General features: G+C 42.4%; 1 protein-coding gene across 1 annotated transcript in view; it reads right to left on the reverse strand.

Moving 5' to 3' along the window:
* Fyn (FYN proto-oncogene, Src family tyrosine kinase) overlaps positions 1-20177 on the reverse strand; it is a gene marked incomplete in the record, with an annotated part of 194505 nt that overhangs the window by 173797 nt on the left and 531 nt on the right.

The following is a 20177-nucleotide window of genomic DNA, read 5'->3' on the forward strand; positions in this document are numbered from 1 at the left end:
TTTGTCTTTTTGAGACAGGGTCTCGCTATGCAGTTCAGGCTGGCCTTGAGCTCACTTTGTAGCCCAGACTAGTCTCGAACTCGCAACAATCCTCCTGCCTCAGCCTCCTGAGTGCTGGGATTACAGGCGTGCGCCACCATGCCTGGCTGCACATTTGCTAAGAGAGGGAAACTGTTAAGACTTAGAAGATAAGGGTATGACCAACTGGTGATTCCAGATCAAATGGTGGAATGAGACCCTGACTGGAATGGCCCCAACTGCTGACAAATGCTGTGTGCAGAAAGGTAGTATAGACAAGTGTCTCCTGAAGAACTGCAGGGGAGGACAGCAGAGAAGTGGGTGGTACCACAGTGGAAGGAGGTCACAGACAGCAGATCTTTAAAACAGATGACATTACAAATGTGCATACATTGAATGATCATCACAGTAAAGCAAACAGGCAAAACATACCTAGTGCCCACTGAAAGAACTGTGTCAGGAAAATAACTAGACAATCCTGGATGTAGTAAAAATTTTATTAGTACAAGTCAAGCAGCCAAGATCTAGTTACACAGGTTTTCCTAAACAAAAAATCAAAAAACAAGAAAGAAAAAAATCCTTACTACAACGCATACTGCCCTACATTCTTCACTGTGCCATTTCTGTATTTGTCCTTCGTAGCCTACTTCTATCACAGTCTCTCTTTGCTAAGATACATTAGTTGCCATGGAAACGATGTCATAGTGTGTAAAACCATTCACTGTCCTTGGAAAGGCATTCATGATAAAACTGAACAGTAGCATGTTTTGAAAAGAGAAGCAATAGAACGCAGTTCTGCCACAACAGAGGGTCTCAAAATCGTGACTTCAAAGTATTCCTCTACCACCATCCTAGGTCCCTGAGAGCTTCTGCACATCAAATCCCCCAAATCATCCAGAGCAGCACCTTTCTGAGCTATGTAGGCCAAATGTGCTTAAAACAAAGTCTCTGATCTAATTCTGATGAAAACAATAGGCTCCTCACAATTTACATTTACTTCCATGAGGTGGGCAGGCACTGGGAGACTGAAATCACAATGGTAGCTGATGGAGAAAATGCAATGCTGTAATACATCCTACTGTCTAGCACAGTTACCAGAGGTAGAAGTAATGTTTGGGACCTAGAGATTTGGGCGAGTTTCTTTACTGTCATGAATTAGCAAGATATTCTGCCCACCCCATTTTTCTCCTTTCAAATCCAAGTAAACTCCATTCATTCTATCCAGAAAATACTGAGAAGCTGGGCGTGATGGTGCACTCCTACAATCCCAGCACTCTGGAGGCTGAAGCAGGAGGATTGCCGCAGTTCTAGGACAGCCTGGGCTACATAAGTGAGTTCAAGGCCAGCCTGCACTACATAGTGAGACCCTGTCCCCCTGAAAAAAAAGGAAAACAGAAAAGAAAATACTGAGAAACTGAACCATATTAAGAAAACAGATTGCAACGTATGCCTCCCCTGAAAGCTTAATATCTAGAGCAGGGCAGATGGGCAAAAAGACCTCCTGAGCCACTGTGACGAGCTGAACTTCATTCCACTGCAACAGGAAGATTCTGAGAGAAGGGATCTCAGATAAATGTCTGTGTGTGTGTGTATTTATTTGTTTTGAGACAGGGTTCTGCTGTGCAGCCCAGAACTTATGATCTTGAACTTATGATCTTCCTGTCTTAGTCTCCAGAGTGCTAGCACTACAGACATGCACCAGTACACCTGGCTTTCAGTTAGATTTTTCAAAACTCACTCATCTGATGTGGAAAGTAGGATTGGACAGATGAAGAACAGAGAAGGGCAGAGCAGTTAGAAGGGTACAAAGCAGATCGAAAAATGCAGTGTCTGAGTAGGATGACTGTACATTTTCCCTGGTCTGTGAAAGTGCGGCTTTTCTCCTGTGGTCCATCAGGGTAAACAATTGTTCAAGATGTTTCACTTTGTAAATCAGTGTTATTTTCAGTTTCATTAAACTACTCCAGGATTGTGTTTTGCAATCTTCATTTGGTACTTACACCTCTTGCTACATCTTGCCTCCCTACTGCATGGTAAAGAGAATCCCCACCTTAACATAGTATGGAATCTGAAAGATAGCCAATGACAGTCCACCTCGTTTCCAGTCTTGTAAGTAACATCTCCCTTCCAATGACAGCATGCAGGCCACTCACCAGTAAAATAAGGAACTCTTAAGGACAAGCAACCCGGGGAGTTAACTGCACCCAGTCTGGACTGGTGGTGTGAAGTATTCCCCTCTGGTTCCCCTGTCAAAAGACTTCTTCTAAAATGAGGTTAGTTCTCTTTGAGTTCAGTCTTTTGTGCACATACATAAAGTGAAGTGACAGCTTTAGTGTATTTGCACAGGATGTCACTGTGTCACGACCATACTGAGCCTCAGATGCACAGACCACCAGTCATAAGGGTTCATGGAAAACAGTGAACATTATAGACTAGGGTATATGTGAAAGGTCTGCAGGAAATAGACCTGTTAAAAATCTTTGAAGGCATCACCTGAATGTTCTAATTACTATGTTTTTGTCAGCTATTGAATAGTTATACTATTTTACTTTGCACTATCCCTTTTGGCAGTAATGAACTAAAAAAATAAATCCTGCAAATATAATGAAAAACTAAACACTAAATTTCTGGTTGTTTGTTTGGTGCTAAGATCAAACCCAGCACCTCACACATAGCAGGCAAGTGCTACACCACTGAGCTACATCCCAGACCCAAATTTTGCTTTTCAAGAAATTGATGATGAATGTTAATTAGCACAAAATGCTTATTGATATTTATGTTATCAATGGGCATGGAAATAATATCCCTGAGTATATAACCTACTAGTCACAAACCTGCGAAAGTATCAGCAACTACTTCAACGCTAATAGTTACTGTATTAAGACTGTGCTGCTGCTGCTGATTTTACACATGCAACTACGGAAGGCTCGCTAACAGCACTCCAGGAAACACTATTCTCCTTTTAGATCAAAAGACTTGTTCTAAATTGATGCTGGTTCTTTTGAGTTCAGTTTTTCATGTATACATGTAAAGTGAAGTGTTAGCTTTAATGTATTAGCTTCATTAGCAGAAGAAAAAGTTCATAAACAGTTAATTGATTCCAATTTTCTGTTACTATTAGCAGATGTGTTTAAGCAAAATCACTTAATTCAAATAATGATCTTTCCTCCACAACTATTTTATGGAATCAATATAAAACTTCTGGAAGTACGTTCTGTCACACGTGAAACATTTCTTATAAATGCTTCCATAAACTGTAAGATCAATGCAGGAGATGAAATGACTTGTTTTTGTAGTGATGATACAAATCCAAAGTTTGTGATGCTAAAAATCATGCTCTTAGTTTTCAAGAAACCTATGGAGCAGAAAGTTACTTAGAATTTGTGATGGCACATGAATAATTCATAACTGCGTTCAAACAAGTGGCTATATCCCACCAAATGCAAGAGACAAGATGTAGAAATTGACAAATTTTGTATCGCATATAACCAGTTAGGAAAACTGAACTAGAAAATTTCTGTGACAAAGCCAATGTTGCACGTAAAACTCATTTCAACATAGCCCTACATGCCTTCCCTTTTGCCACCTGCCAGCATCATCTGGTAGTAAAAGTGTTTGGAAACGATTCTCCACCTCAACTTTGGTGCGCCACAATGTCCAACAGAGTCCTCTGAAGTCTGAGTGCATCTGTCCCAAACCAGTGGGAAATCCTTGATCAAAGCAGTGAATTCAGCACCAAAATACTTCAGCGTTTGAAGCCTTAGCCAATTGCAGTTATTGAAATTAAGGCTTGTGGAACAGATGTTGAAATTCATCCTAATGAAAGTAGAGGGGGAACTGAACACATTACATGATAAGAGTCTGAACTGTGTCCAATATTCAATTCTGAAATTATGGTCTGTAATATCTTGACTTGCAATCTTTTGAGGGCCCTCCTAGTTTTTACATTTATGTTCTATACCAAGATGAAGTGAAACCAATAAGACGTTTGGTTTTTATTCTAAACTTGACAAAAATTCAAAAATGACCATAAAGCATCTTATGTTCTTAAGGAGTTTTTTTGTTTTGTTTTGGCTTGGTTTTTTGAGACAGGGTCTCGCTATCTAGTGCAGGCTGGCCTCAAACTCACAGGACTCATCCTGCCTCCGCCTCCCAAGAGCTGGGATTACAGGCGTGCACCATCACACTTTGCTCGTAAGAAGTTTTGCCTGGTAAAAATATTTGTTGAAGACAGGAATTCTGAATAAGGGGAAAAGGTGTATGATAATATGTGAGCAAGTATTTATACATTTCAGTATAAAAAAATCACTTGGTAAGAGCCTCCATTTTGCAGAATTTGCATTAAGCTTACCAGGGACTTTGCATCTGCAGAACGAGCTATTTTCTCAATGAGAAAGATTGTGGTACACATGTAAATGCCAATTGGAGATATTTATTTCAGATATAAACTATGAACAGAACTGAGAAGGGATATCAGGCAACTTTATGAGAAACCTGAAAACAATCCATTCTTCATAAAAATATCAGTGACACAGTCCTGGAGACAGGCAGGAAACACTGACTAAAGGGAGTGAACAGGCAGCAAAACATAACTGCTACCTATGTTTTTGCTCATGTTCAGACAACTGATAGAAAAGACTTTAATGTGTATAGGTTGCTCTTAAATTTTAGAAATTTTGCTTTTAAACAGATTTTTGAAAAGAGCTATTTCATGGGTCCAAATTACAAAAACTGTCAATTAATCAGTGTTTTTAAAAAATTCTATAATTTTATTTATGGTTCCTTGATTTAAAATTATGATTCCCTCATCACTATCTGTCTTGGTGCCCACTGATAGTCAAGGGAAAATCTGAGATGTATTCTGAGATTTGTCCTACATGCGACAATAATCTTCAGGTAGGAAAATACATAAGCACCATCCCAACAGAGAGCTCCTACTACCACAGTTAAAGCAGCCCTAAAGACTTTATTTCCACAATTACTAGGTATTTCAAGGAATTGCTGCTTTTAAATGGTGTCTCCTTAAATGTAGCATCATCCTCATAGGGATGTTATTTCATGAGATGAAATGTAATTTAAAAGTTTTCCCTTCATTTGAGTGTTCCGGTAAGTACTTAAGAATTACACTTGGAAATAAATTCCTTCATAAACTGATGCTTTATTTAGTACATGGGGACTGAATAGAAATGAAGACGAGCTCCCCATGTATTTAGGGAAATAATTTCTAGTATTCACTCTGTTCCCTTTAAAATACTGTATAAAAGTGAAGAACCTCACACAATAAAAATTCTCCCCTGGTCTCTAGTACCCACAGAAAATTCCTCCTAGAGAGGCCGGAAATTCTACTATTTTCCACTCACCCAGGGCCTCAAAGCAACTGAGTCTTTCCTTCCAGAGCAACACTATGAGAAGTCTGTGCTCCTACCACACTCTGAAACTTCAGGTGGACAGTTCGGCCTCTTGAGAGGACAATGTTCACTTCTCATTCCAACTGAGCCTGGGACAGGTATACTCAGTCATAGCTTACTCAAAGGAAAAATGGTGTTCTCTGTGAATATAAGTCAGTAAATTGCCTTAAAAAAAAAAAAAGGAAAAATTACAGCCCCAACACAGTGGGGCAGGCATGAAATGTATACTTACTTCTCAACTCTATATAAAAGATGTTATCTGGGGCTGGGGATTTAGCTCAGCGGCAAAAGTGCCTGCCTGGCAAGTGCAAGGTCGTGAGTTCGGTTCCCGGTACCGGAGAAAAACCAAAAAAAATAAATAAATAAATAAAAGATGTTATCTCATTCTTCAATGGTCATATCTGATCTGATTATGATCACTGAATTTCTGCTTATGGCAGAAAAAACAATCATGGTACTTCCAGATAACTTAGTCTCTTCAGAGTTAGAGCTTTATTTGCTTTGAGACAGTAAGTCAAATCAAACTTACTTCCAGCTGGCTCTCAGGGCTGTTCCTTTTCCTTTCCCTCCTCTGCCCCAGGGGGAAGACTATGCTTACAGTGCTGACAAGGGGGTCTGGTTCAGGTGATATTCTGCAAGCCATTGCTGGTTCCTAGGGAATGCCTCCAGCCTCTGTGTTTGGGTGCAGGCCCGGCTCTGCTCACGCAACTGGTCGCTACCTCAATGGGGCTCGGCGGTATCTACAGTCACAACCCAGCCAATCCTCAAGGGTGAGACTGGCAGGCTTCCTTCTGTTCTGAACCTCAGCTCCACGGCACCTCTGCCACTGACCCATAGGGGAAAGCAGACTGTGGGGATTTCCTTTATATCACAGGCAGGATTGGAGAACTCAGGGCTGTGTCTGCCTAAACACGCTCCATTAGCTTCAGGGCACACTGGAGCCGGTTCTCTTCCTGAGTCCCAGACAGCACGCACGGGACAAGCGCTCCCTGCTGCAGGGCTCCCGGCATCTCAATGACCCCTCAGGCAGAAGTTGTGGAGAATGAGCCACCTATCCATTTCATAACTCTAGACTCCTCCCACCGAACCAGGAAAAGATTCTCTCCTTCCTGGATAAAGAGAAACTAGCAGACAGCCTCCCTCAACATGGCGTAGTATGTACTAAGATCTGGCTCCCTGGAATCCACAAATCCTTTTTCTTCTAACAAAGCCTGCCTCTTAAGTGAAGGCCCGCGCTAACTCTAGTCTCTAAAACATGTTTGAAGGGCCCGTTGGGGACACCAAAAGCTGAACAATGTCTTCTTTGTCCTTGTCCATGCTCTGTCTTTTCCCTGAAGTAACAGAATCCTTAGCCTCAGTGGGGAGACTCCCAGGGTAACAAGGACTAGAAGGAATAGAAAATAAATTCAATACCTGTTCAAAATATTATTTTCCCTAAACTAGCTGCTCATGATGCAAGGTCCCTGAGGTCTAGAACACTCACCCAGGATTAAAAACAAAAACAAAAATAGCAACATGCAGATATGCATATATATGTGTGCCACCCTTGCATTTACGTCAGTCTAGAACTCTCCACTTCCCTTGGTTTTCCCTGTCAAGGCCCTCTTCACTTTCTTCCTCCTCCATACCTGCTATGTTCACTTATCACATCCCTAAGACCTAGCAACCCTACAAAGCTTGATTCCTACTTTCAGTTGAGGTTTTCTTTACTCTCTTAGAACATCTCAGTCAGCTATTTTTTCCACCAGTCTTTATAGAGATTCTTCCCTCACTGCTGTTCACATTCTCAGCTTCTAAGAGAAGTGCCTTTAACTCTTGGCATCTGAAACCATAAATATGTTAAATAATTATTCCAAGACAGTGGGAATTGCAGAATTGACTACAATCACATGAAAAACAGGTGAGGTGCAGCATATTATCCATCCTTTCACCATAATTTTCAGGAAGGATTAGAAAGTAACATCATTGGAATGTCATGCAAAATGGAACATAAGGTGGAATTAAAACATTACATACAACCAAAATCTGAATTACAAACCACGATTAGGATCTATCGATGCAGAAGACCTAAGATATTACACTGCTGTTTGGATCACAAATTTCCCTCAAAAGTCTCCTGTATTTGAAGATGAGGCTTTAAGAAGATGGAAGCACTAAATTCACCAGCTGGTTAATCCATGAATGAGTTCACAGCTGAATGCACTGTTGTAGGAGGTGGGCCTAATTAAGGGAGAAGATCACAGGGGCAGGACCTAGGGCATGTGGCCTTGTTTCTGGCTGCTGCTTCTCTCTCCAGCTTCTCCCCTGCTCTCTGCTTTGTGGCTGCCATGAGGTGAGCAACTTTCCTCCACCACATCTTTCTGCCATTATATTTCTGGCTTGGAGCCAGCCAATCACCGACTGAAACCTCTGAAGCCATGAGCCAAAACAAACCTCTTCTCCTTTAGGTTGTGTGTGTCAGGGATTTTGGTCAGTGACAAGACACTGACTAACACACACATGGAGTTTTCTCAAGATGCATCTCATTCCAGAAGTACTACTGAAAGCACATGCAAGACCTCCTAAACTGGAAGCTTAGAACCATTATCAAGAAGCATTTAATAAGTACACAGTTTAGTGGAGTGTTACATGGCCTTCTAGAAGCTTGCTATTAAAAATGGACACTACTGACGTGCACAAAAGTAGCTGTACATGAACAGGCTGGGCAAATGCAGGAAGGGGCGAGAACATTTTGTCAGAGCCATGTGTGATTTCGACATTTAACACTGTGGTTGTGTTGGTGGGAAGGAACAGAAAAGGGTTTAAATCTTAGGCAGTACATGGTTAATCAAGGAAAAATACCTCATCACCAATTCCCTAAGTTCATAATAGCATTTCACACAACAGTGAAACATCAGGCACTCTCCTCTTTTCACTGTAGCTGCTGGCCTACATCCACAGAAAGCGCTCTGACTGCTCTTCCTCCCAGGCATCCAGGTGAGGCCAGGCAGGGGAAGTCATTAATGAGGAATCCCAGTGTGCTGTTCACAGGTAGCTGAGAAGACTCCTAATGAATTCTTGATAAACACTCCCTGTTGTGCTGTTGTAACTTGTTATAGAAATGACCTGAAGTAGTCCCTCCCCCAACTATGGAGAACATTTTATAAAATTTATTCCTTACCATTCTTTTGAAGGATATACAAAGAGAGTCTGAAGCTGTGCTGCAGTGTCCCATCTTTCTCTGTAGTTCTATCCTTAAGTCCAAGATAGAACTATCCTCCTTGTTATGGAGACTCTTCAGATGATACCACAAGGAACACAACTAATACGTGGAGAAGAAGGTACTCCCCCAGCCAGAGGTGCGTTCCACATGGCTGAGGACTCTGCTGAACACTGCCCGGAGAGGCCCACAGATGGCTGGGCATAAGGGAGCTTTCTTTGCCTTTCAGACTTGAGGGCATATCGGTGGCAGCCTATTCAGCTGGCCTTTTCTTTTCTACTGTTCACTACTGTATTCTTCCACTCTCCAGATTTTGAAACTTTTTGCATTCTCTCCCTGGTCTTCCCTACCACTCTGTTCTACTGATAACTTTACCCTTTTTTCTTTTTTTTTCTTTTTTTTTTTCTTTTTTGGTGAAAATTGTGTTGGCAAAAACTAAATGGCAGAGGGCAAAGAAATAGCTCCTTCCTTGATCACCATAAATTTTTAACAAAAAGCTCAAGATTCTGAACAAACTTCTTTAAACACATATTATTCTCAAGGTAACAACAGTAGTTTCTAAAATGGCCTAGAACAATTACCAACACTAACCCATGTCAGGTTAGTAGGAAATAAACCTGCTGTCCCCAGAAAATAAAGAAGCTCAAGATCCAAGAGCATACCAGCCTAACACCCCAGAGGCCTAGGAAACCAGCTGTACAGCCCAGGACCTTGCCCCAGGGCCTATCTAAACAAACATCAGCTGAGTACCTTGTGAGAGACCCTGCACCACGTGCTATATGTGGACAGAAAAAAAAAAAGCAAGCTGCAAACAGTTTTTCAGGAGACCTGGACTCTAGTCTTAGCTAAATTAGTAACAGAAGTATGAACTTGGGCAATCTCTCTAAATCTCTCGGGCAATCTCTCTAAATCTCTCTAAACTTTGGATTTCATCTATCAAGGTTTAAGTAACAATGTAAGGCACCATTTATTAGGAAGTAAGTAAGAGATACCATTTCATGCAAGAGAAGGAATCAACTAGAATTCTAGCTGGGTCCTGATGAGTAGAATTTTAAGGAAAAGAAAGGATTAGGGGACTCCAGGAAAGGAAGACAAAAACCAGAACACAGACAGTATTCCATATTAATGAAACAATGGACAGAAGCCTGGCTATCCAAGTTAGTGTAGTGGTGAACAAGGTGGCCCAGGTATGAATGAGAAGGATGTGGAGTCTGTGGTAAGCAAAAGGGCAGATGCAGATATCTGGTCTTTCTGTTGCTATTCACTGGGCTGTTAGTAAAGGGTATAGGCAAAAGAACCAGGGTCCACATCAGCTGGCACCTCCACTTTGACATAAATCCACACCTCAATCAACTAGAAAGCATGGAGGTGAAACAATTGTTATTTGCAAACCACCAAAGAGCCTGAGGGATGTAACACATCAAGAGAACACAATCCCAGATTTGAAGTTATATTACAAAGTTACAATGATAAAAACAGCACAGTACTGGCACAAAAACAGACGTGAATGGACCAGAATAGAGAATGCAGAAATAACCCCAAGCACATTCAACAATGTGATCTTTGCCAAAGGGGCCAAAAACACAGACTGGAAGAAAGATAGCCTATTAAATAAATGGTGCTGGGAAAACTGGCTGTCCATATACAGAAGACTGAATCTAGACCCATATCTCTCACCCTACACTAAACTAAAATCAAAACAGATCAAAGAGCTAAATGTTAAAACAGAAACAACCTACTGGAAGGTAAAATAAGAACACTTTTGAAATCACAGTCATAGGCAAGGACTTTCTGAACAGAACCCTGGTTGCACAGGAAACAGTACCAAGAACCAACAAATGAGGTCATACCAAATTGAAAAGCTTCTACACAGAAAAAAAAAAAAAAGCAACTGAGTGAAAACACATCTTATTGTATGAGAAAACTTTGCCAGCTATTCCTCAGACAGAGACCTGATACTAGAATATACAAAGAACTCAAAAAAAAATTATAGCCCACAAAAATAAAATACCCAATTAAATAATGGATAATTGAAATGAATAGACACCTTATGGAAGAAGTGTCAGTGTCCAAGAAATATATGAAGAAATGCTCAACATTGCTGACCATTAGTCAAATGCAAACTAAAAACACATTGCGATTCCATCTTAACCCAGAAAGAATGGCTATCATCAAGAAATCAAATACTGTAATAACAAAGGTTAGTGCAGCTGTCAGGGGAAAGGAAGCCTTCCACATTGTTGGTAGAAATGCCAACTAAGGGCTGGGGATATAGCTCAGCTGCATAAGAGCTTGTCTGGCAAGCCTGAGGTCATGAGTCTGATTTCCGGTATCAAAAAAAAAAAAAAAAGAAATGCAAACTAGTAGAACCACTATGGAAATCTGTATGGAGATTCCTCAGAACACTAAAGGTTCTGTTTTCCTTCTAGGAATCTTCCCAAAAGAGTTAAAGACATCATATTATAATGATACATGCATACCCATTTTTATAGCAACATAATTCATAAAAGCTAACCCTCGGAAGTAGTGTATGTATCCATCAGCAGATGAATGGATAAAGAAAACATATTTGCCCACAGCAGAGTACTACTCTGCCATAAAGATAAACTTGAGTCATCCGTGGAAAAATGAATGTGCCCAAAATCATGGTGTTGGATGGAGTAGATCAGATACACAGGTCTAAATATCACATGGTTTCTCTTATCTGAATACAAATTATAAAAAGCAGAGTGCACGATGGACAGTAGGAAGTAGCCAGATACTAGATCTTTCTCAGATGGAAGGGGGATTGCCAAAGGGAAGTGGGCAAGGGAAGGGAAAGGGAACGAAAAAAGGAGTAAGGATGTGTCATATAGATGTACCAACTGCACACAGGGAGTATGAACATTATACACCGCAAACATGTGCTAATAAAGAAGAGAGAGAACATCAAGAGGACGAGGATAAGGCAAAGGTGTACAAGGGACAACCACACAACGACATTTTCAAGGAGGACACAATGGCAAAATATATAGAATGACAGAATGGTTACAGTTCATTGATAACTCAGCCCCAGAGTTTTACCTCTAAAAATAATGAGGTACTATGTTAGTATTTCTACTAGAAGACAAACTAGAGAATAAAATGATACCCTCCAAACTCTGAGAGCAACTAGAGAAATCGTAACAGATTATTACTTTTAAAAATAAATATAAGGTCGGGCATGGTGGTGCACACCTGTAATCCCAGCACTCAGGAAGCTGAGGCAGGAGGATCATTGTGAGTTTGAGACTAGCCTGGGCTACAAAGTGAGCTCCAGGACAGCCTAAACTGCACAGCTACTTTTTGTCTCAAAAAGACAAAAAATAAAAATTAAAAAAATAAATATGTATAAGACCTATTGATATGTACATACACATATAATATATGTGTATATAAATATCACAATATTTTTGGACTCAAATAATAAAAATAAAATCGAAACAAAAAGCAAATTTTAACAGTGACAATATTTAAATTGTTTCTGAATAGACATATTTGAATGGAAATGAAGAAACTTGGTGTTATTTGCCTTTTCAGTAGAATTTAAACTGGGCAAGATATCACAGAAATACAGATTTGTAACTTTTTCTGGGGGTTAAAAGAGGCTTGGGAAAAGTTCCCTGGACTTTCTTGTGGGAAAAGAGATCTAGCTCATCTGTAATTTTTCATTGAAGCCCTACTTTTCAATTTGAGGCAGATGGAATTCTTATACAACTCCTGAAAAACCTACTATTTTTGGATACCACAAAGATGGAAGCTCTGAAGAAAATGAAAAAGTTTGAATTCAGATAAAATCCCACAAGCACCTTTAAATACTTAAGCAACCTATAAAATACAAGAGTGTCCCTGTGACAGAGGCTCAGCCCCCTCTGACTGCCTGACTGGTGAGTTCTACCATTTTCCACCCACTCCCACCACCACAGCTGGACTCCCGAGCTTGCTTCAAAAGCCTGACTTCCAAAGAGCTCACAAGCTGGCACAGAAGGCCAGGACCAACCCTTCTCCCTGAGGGGACTCCCTCTGCTTCACGAGTCAGTCAGGCCGTGAGAGGGTGACAGTGAGGGGTAGACAAGGGGTATGGGAGCCCCGGAAAAGAGAGAAGAGAGGCTTCCTACGAGCTGAGTCTCCAGTGGAGTCATCAGCAGGGAGGTCTCCACAGCGTGGTAAAGGTGCCTTTCCATTCCCCAACACACAACACAAAAGGAACTGCAAAGCAGAGGCACGAGGCACTGCAGCAGTGGAGCAGAAGCAGGCAGTGAGTTCAGGAGTCACAAAGGCCAGGCCTCACTCATTATTAACTGCATAACAATGGGCAAGTCACTTTACAGCTCTGAGCCTCAGTCTCTCCACTGGATTAATGGAGATAATAATACTGTGTGTGCCACAGAGCATTGTTATGATGAAGTAAATTACTGTATATAAAGCACTGAATGCAGGCCTCCAGGGTTCAATGAAGGTAGGTATTATTATTTGCACAGTGTACTCAGGGAGGGGCAAGTAGCTGTGGTCTGCTGTGTGCTTCTTTTATCATCAAAGACAGGGAGACAAGGCCAGAAACAAGTAGCTCCTCTACCCCATACAAAGCTTTCTGAGTAGAAATAAGCAACAGGCTGAGAGCTTCCCACACTGCATTTTGATTCCTCCCAAAGTGTAAACTGTAAAGTTATAGGTGTTCAATATATATTTATCCAAGTCAACAAGGTACTACTTGAGGTCATGGGCTTACAAGCACAGAATACGTGCTTCCTAAGACAGCGAGGAAGGAGGCAGGCCACGGCTCTGCAGAATGAGGGCCAGGCAGCCCATCTGGAAGCAGGCTGAGCAAATGGGAATGGGCTCTCATCTAAATATTACAACTCAGTCTTACGAACACTGTTAAAGTTTCATGAGTCAGTAAGCATTATCTTTTCCTCCCACATTTTTATTAGACCATAAATCCAGTTCAATTTATATCCTTCCAGGATTAGAGCATTCTAATCAAGTCCAGAGAGCCACTTATTCCTAAATTGTCTATACTGCATGTCACCCAAGTCCATCTGGATAGTACTGTTTGGGCTACTTATCTGTTTTAGTAGCTAAAAATTTGATTTGCTCAACTGGAAACACTAAAAAAGGCGATTATTTTCTTCAAAGTCACTTTTTTTCTCAGGAGCCAGGACCCATTTTTTTTTTTCCTTACTCTGTATTCATTTTACTTTTAGAAAGTCAAGCTACATTCTGAAGTCAAACTCAAGGGACTTAATTGTAAATAGGTTAAAATTCTAGTCTGCCTGAAACAAAGAGACCATTTATAAGGGTGAATTCAAATGTTTTCATGTTTCTATTTTCAAGAATAAAGACCAAATTTCTTACAAAATCTTGCTTTAAAATGGTGGGTTTTTTTCATACCACATAAAGGAATTCCCTTTCCTGACAGTTCTAGATCCAGAAGTGACAATCACCCTCATCTATTTCTAAACACTCAAAATTCCTTTTACTTTTCTGTCTCTTTCTCTCCCTCCCCTCACCCTTCTCTTTTGTAGTACTGGGGATTAAGCCCAGGGTCTTCTCACTGAGCTATACCTTTTTTATTTTGCAACAGGGTCTTGCAAAGTCACTAAATTGCCCAGGTTGGGCTTGAACTTGGCAATCCTACTGTTTCAGTCTCCCAGAGTGCTGGGATGATAGGCCTGCACCACCAGGCCCTGTTCAAAATTTCTTTATATGCATGTATTTTAATCCTCCCTTCCTTAAAGGCTATATGTATGTATGTGTCTGTATATGTGCAGATGTGTGTATTAACAACAGCAGCAAACACTTACGTGTTTTTCCTTACGTGATGTACTGTTCTGAGTGCTTTACTTCTGTCAACTCGTTGAACCCTTGCAATCACTCCTACTCTATGTAGAACTATTACCTCCATTTTAAAGATGAGGAAAAGGAGGTGTGAGAGATTAGACAAGTTGGCCCAGTCATACAGCTGGAAGGGGTCAAATCTATACCCTACACCATCTACACGCTCTTAACCTTGCCCTGAGCTGAAAGGCTTTAAGCCTGGCAGGTCACCTTGGACAAGTCACTTAGACGGTCCAGACCAGGTTTTTTCTCACAAGTAAAATGAACATGTTAGACTACATGATCTAAGACTCTGAGCTTCTCAAGGGCTTCTATGACCTAAGCCCTTCAACCACTACAAGCGAGACCCTCATGGTTGTATGTTTTCAGATTTGGCTACATGCTTCTACCCTATTCTGGGGAGCAGCAGCATTTTAGACTTCTGCCTCTCTATTCCCCTTCCATTGCTCTGGCCAGGTTCAGAAATCTTTGGTGCTAAATCCAACTGCACTTTTCATTCTGAATCTTGTTGCTCTGCAGCCCTGGCTACTAACCAATACTGTGCACATCTCTGGTTCAGAGCTTGTGCATTTCTCCTCTGTTTCCAGGCTCACCCTCGGCCCTGTCTGATCTTTCCACAGTAAGTGTTCTCTCTGGATGACCTTTCACATCCATGGCTTCAGGTATTATGTAACCTGCTGCTAAAAAATTTGTATTTCAGTCTTGGTCCTCTTCCCTCACTCCAATTGCCTAGGAGACACTTCCGCCTGAAGTGGAGTGTCCAAAGTCACGCCTTTGCACATCCTGGCACTGCAGGTCTGACTGCACTGCTGGTCTCCCTGCCTCCCTTCGCCTTGTTTCCCAATAGTCCCTCTTCTCTGTTTACCACCATACCCTTTTTCAACCTCCCCACTCTCTCTCTCTCTATCCCACTTCCATTCAGAGCCTCATCTGTTGCTCATCTGAGTTTCTAGTACTACCTTCTCTGTATCTAATAGCTACTTGGGCTGCATCTAATAACCACCTTGCCTGCCTCTGGCCAAAAGCCCACACTGTGGCCAGGTGACCTTTAGAGAATACAAATCAGGTCAAAGCCACTTCTCCACTTACGAATCTTAAACGGCACTTAGGATAAAGTCCCTACAAGAATCTGCTCAATTTCTCCTCTCACCTGACTTCTCCCTTTTGTCCATTTCCTTCCATCGTCCTATGTGGCCCTGAACTAATTACAGTGTCCCTAACGTTCCGCGTGTTCATCCTCTGGGCTGCTCTTTCCAGGCCAGGGGCCCTTCCACAACACTCAGCTAACCAACGCTGCTCTCAGACACCCTCTTCTCCGCCTGGCTGCCCCACTTTCCCACCCCTTGGCTGAATTTGTGCTCCCTTCTGCACATTCTCTTGCACCTGTGTGGAGCCCCAGAATCACAGCATGTACAACTGTCAGAGACTTCCTCATTTCTCTGCTGAGCTAGCAGAAAAGTTCCTTGGGGCAAGATCACTCTCTCCCTTCCCCCCAAACATCTAGCTCAATGTCTGGCAAAGGTAAATGCAGTGAATGAATAGGTAGACAATTCACCAACCCATAAGTGGACTACGGAAAGATCAAGCTGAAAGAATCAAACAGTAAAACTATTTCCAATATCAACATGCTTTGCTTTTCTGTTCTCAATTTTTTTCTTTTATTTTCCAGATGAGTAATAGGGTCTGCATGGTAATTTATTTTTGGGCTTAAAGTTTTGTTTCTCAACAACCAGAAGTCTCGGTTTCCACAATGTTGCAGTCATCCTCTCCTTATAGCACCTAACATTAATGTCATCATTACAGCCTTATGTAGTATTCCAAATATTGTCTAGGAAAGCCGGGCATGGTGGCACACGCCTGTAATTCTAGCACTTGGGAGGCTGAGGCAGGAGGATCATTGCGAGTTCCAGACCAACCTGGGCTACAAAGTGAGCTCAAGGCCAGCCTGAACTGCATAGCCAGACCCTGTCTCAAAAAGACAAAAAAAAAAAAACCATATATGTGTGGTGTGTGTGTGTGTGTGTGTGTGTTGTCTAGTGGCTTAAGACAAGGACTTTGCTGACAAACTCATTGGGCCTGATTCTGCCTCTACCATTTAGTGCTATATAATCTTGGGTTAGTTACTTCACAAGTTACTGAAACTTGATTCAATTTCCCATCTGAAAAATGAGTGAAATCACTTCATATCCGTATTGTTAAGATTAGAGCTCAAACAGACCATAGCACATGTTAAATGTTCCATAACTGTTGGCTATTACTTATTATTTTAGTCTCCTCTAGGTAGACTATAAGCTCCTGAAAAGCAGAATTATTCATTTCCACTGCCTATCTCTCCAGTAACTTGTACAAAATAACAAAGTAGGCTGATAGTTGTTGAACAGATGAATATAATGAAGTATTCATAGCAAAAAATGCATTATTAATTATGACAACTGGTATGGGCAGAATTGCTCCAACAATTTGGAGGCAGGTAAAAAACAGGGGCCATACAGAATATTAACAGTTTCCCTTGCTATTGGAGGGGCGGAAGTTCACCTAACCTTTACAGAATACAGTATTCAAAGTCAGACAGCTGCTAGTGGAGGGACCAGGTGAGGCCTTAGAGCTGGGCTGGCTGAGCCTCTGGCCTTCCCTTTAGGAAGCTGCATGGCCCCAGGACAAGTTTTGCCTCTCCCACTGTGCTTAAAGAGAAGGTAGTACTGTGATTCCTAAGGACCCTTCTAGCCACTTTAGGAGTCTATAGACTCACCAGATTAAAAAAAAAAAAAACAAACTAGGCCCACAAAGGTGCTTCTGGAGGGAAAGAACCACATCAAACCCAACACAGGAAGTATCAGATGACTACAGCAGGGGACTACTGGGTGAAAAGCGGCCCCTTGAGACATAACGAAAAGCACAGTTTTTTTTAACATGCCTAAGATGAAAATATTTGCACTTATCAAATCAAAAGAACAAAAGCAATGATGGGTATTTTCTCTAAGTCTCCATTTAATTCCTGTCTGCCTACAAGTTTCTTCAGGGCAGTGGATGTGCCTTGCCAAATGGCATTGTTTGGCAAAGCTGTTCACCATAAACACATTTCTTCTTGACCTTTTTTATTTCTCCCAGGGCCTATGCTTAACCTACATTTCTCAGGCTTCCGTGCAATTAAATGTGATCATATGACTTGACCGTCAAAAGACAGTGAGTAGGAGTGATACCTGTCACTTCCAACAAGGCATTTCAAAAATGGTCACACCCCTACTCTCTCTTTTGTCCCATTTGTCAAGTAAATAGCCTACAACAGAAAGCTAGGGAATTATGAAGTTGCAAGACAGGGGTGTGGGACCCAGAATCACTGTACGCAGGAAAACCACTACAGGCCAGGAACAATCTATTTCGGACTATTATATGAGCAGGAATGAACATCTACTACTTTTGAGCCATTATTTCTTTGTAGGCCTTTTTTTCTTTACAGGTGCTAACATCTGTCTAATTAAAAGAGGTGCTGACCTAACTCACACGTGTGGATCTTCAAGTGAAACCACTGAGTCCCTGTAAGATAAAACAGGGCAGGAAATGAAACAAATAAGATTTGATTCCTTTCCTCAATAGATGGGCCAACTAACAGAAAAAATGTAGAAACAGATTATGACAAACGCAATGCTGGGTCCAAAGGTTAAACAGAACTTCAAACAAGTCAGATGAGGTTGGGGACCCCAGGACCCCGGGGAAGGCAGAGTGTGCCTTTGTTCACATTCAAGCGTATCATTGAGCTTGAACTTGGTCAATACGGTATGAGTGTATTGTGAACTGATTTTCCTTTCTCAGTCTGGTGTCAAACAATCCTTTGTTTTTACAGTACTCTCATTAACCCTACCTTTTCAATGTAAAAAGTTCCAACATGAACATCCTTAGAAAGTGCAGTAGATGTGTAATGAATCACGACAACTATTTTCTAACAAACTTCTTGAAGAATAAACTTGAGACAGTTACAATACTTATGAGAGTTGAGGAGCCATGCTTTTAGGAGTCAACAGGGCCAATCTAATTTTTGACACTATCAATTAGGCACATGCCACTAGCTCACAAAATCCAACATTAAGCCCCAGACTTACACGAACATTTCCAGTTTAAGAGAACTATCTGAGGGTTCAGAGTTCTATACCCCTGTTCATAGCTAAGTGCCCAAAAGACTGATAGTTAAACCACTTCCTTCAAAAGTCTGAGTCCCTTCCTCTTGACAGCAGTTCCCATGGGGCAGGTACTGGGGAGAAAGACTGCACAAAGGGTGCTGTTGCTCTGGTGGTGAGAGGAAGGATGTGGGCATCTATCTGAAGGTTACCTTGAGGCAGGCATGGCACAACTCCAGTGATCTACCAAACGCCAACTCGATGCTGTTTTACTGATGTCCCCGAGTACTTACTTCAATAAAAAGGTAAAACAACATCATGGGGCAGACCCATTCTGTTTCAAGGGACTTCAGAAACCCAATGCTTTAGAGCTGACAGAAACAGCAAGTCAGGGTGCCTCACTCTTGACAAACACTAATTTAATTCTGATTCAGAAACAAAATCCTTTTTATCTTACACCAGTGTATCCCACCCCAGCTTTCAGTAACTGTCCCCCAAAAGACGAGGAAAACGAAACGTGAGGAAGCTACTTAAAAGTAAAACAACTCTAAAGACTGCTGGAATCATGTTCCCCTTAAAAATCTAAGAAACACTGCAGCTGCCAGTCAACACTATTGGTCTGTGCACACAGCAAAATGCCGGCACCTGCCACCCGGCATCTAGGGGGCCTTTCTTTCTTCTTTCTTTTTAATTTGGTGAACGTGGCAAGAAAGACCCTGAGATCAACGGCTTCGCTGGAAAGAAAGGGAAGCCCCAGGGTAGAGAAACAAGAAGCATCGTGCCTATCCTTGGGTACTTTGTGTGTCTCCTCTCTATGCACTGAAAGGGCTCTTTGTGTCACACACTCACACACACACACACACACACACACACTCGGCGAGTCTCTGTGATTTATCGGAGGAAGGAGGGGCAAGAAGGGTGATTTTATTATCCTTCTCCCCAGTGAGTCCCAGCAGATCCCAATGGGGCCCAAGCTCAGTGGCCTCTTTCTGGCCCAGTCCCCTCGCCTGTGGCCGCAGAGATAAGAGAGGGGAGGAGACCAAACAAAAACAGCCATCGATCTGGGGAAGTGGAGAGGAAATCCAGCGAGTGAGCTGGGAGGGAGGAGAAAGGAGCCCGAGGAGCAGCGGGGTGGGGGACAGGGGAAGAGGAGGGCAGGCTCCGGCGCAGGGGGCAGGGGAACGGAGGCTGGGTGGTGGCACAGGAAGAGTGAAGGGGAGGATGGGGGAAGTGCTAGGGAGGTGCCAGAAATAGGCAGGAGGATGCGCTGGGAAAGGCGACGGCCGCCGAGGGAGGAGGCCGAGAGGTGGAGGAGTGGGGCAGGGTTTGGGTGGGGAGGGAAGCAGCACGGGGCATCAATTATTAAGTGATTACATCATCCCTGACATTACAACAACACACACAGCCCGGGTCCCCGCGGGGGGCCCCGAAAGGAGGGCGGGGGCCGGGTCTGGGCCAGCCTCCCGCCCGAGCCAATTCCCGGGGAAATGGGCCCCCCAGCCTCGTGCAGCCGGAGGCCGCACCCCACGAGCTGCCTCGGGACCCGGCCGCGGGAGGACCCCGAGCGCGGGGCGCCCCGGAGAG

Source organism: Chinchilla lanigera, unplaced genomic scaffold (genome assembly GCF_000276665.1).
Source record: "Chinchilla lanigera isolate Chin_1 unplaced genomic scaffold, ChiLan1.0 scaffold00010, whole genome shotgun sequence".
In the NCBI taxonomy this organism is placed as follows: Eukaryota; Metazoa; Chordata; class Mammalia; order Rodentia; family Chinchillidae; genus Chinchilla; species Chinchilla lanigera.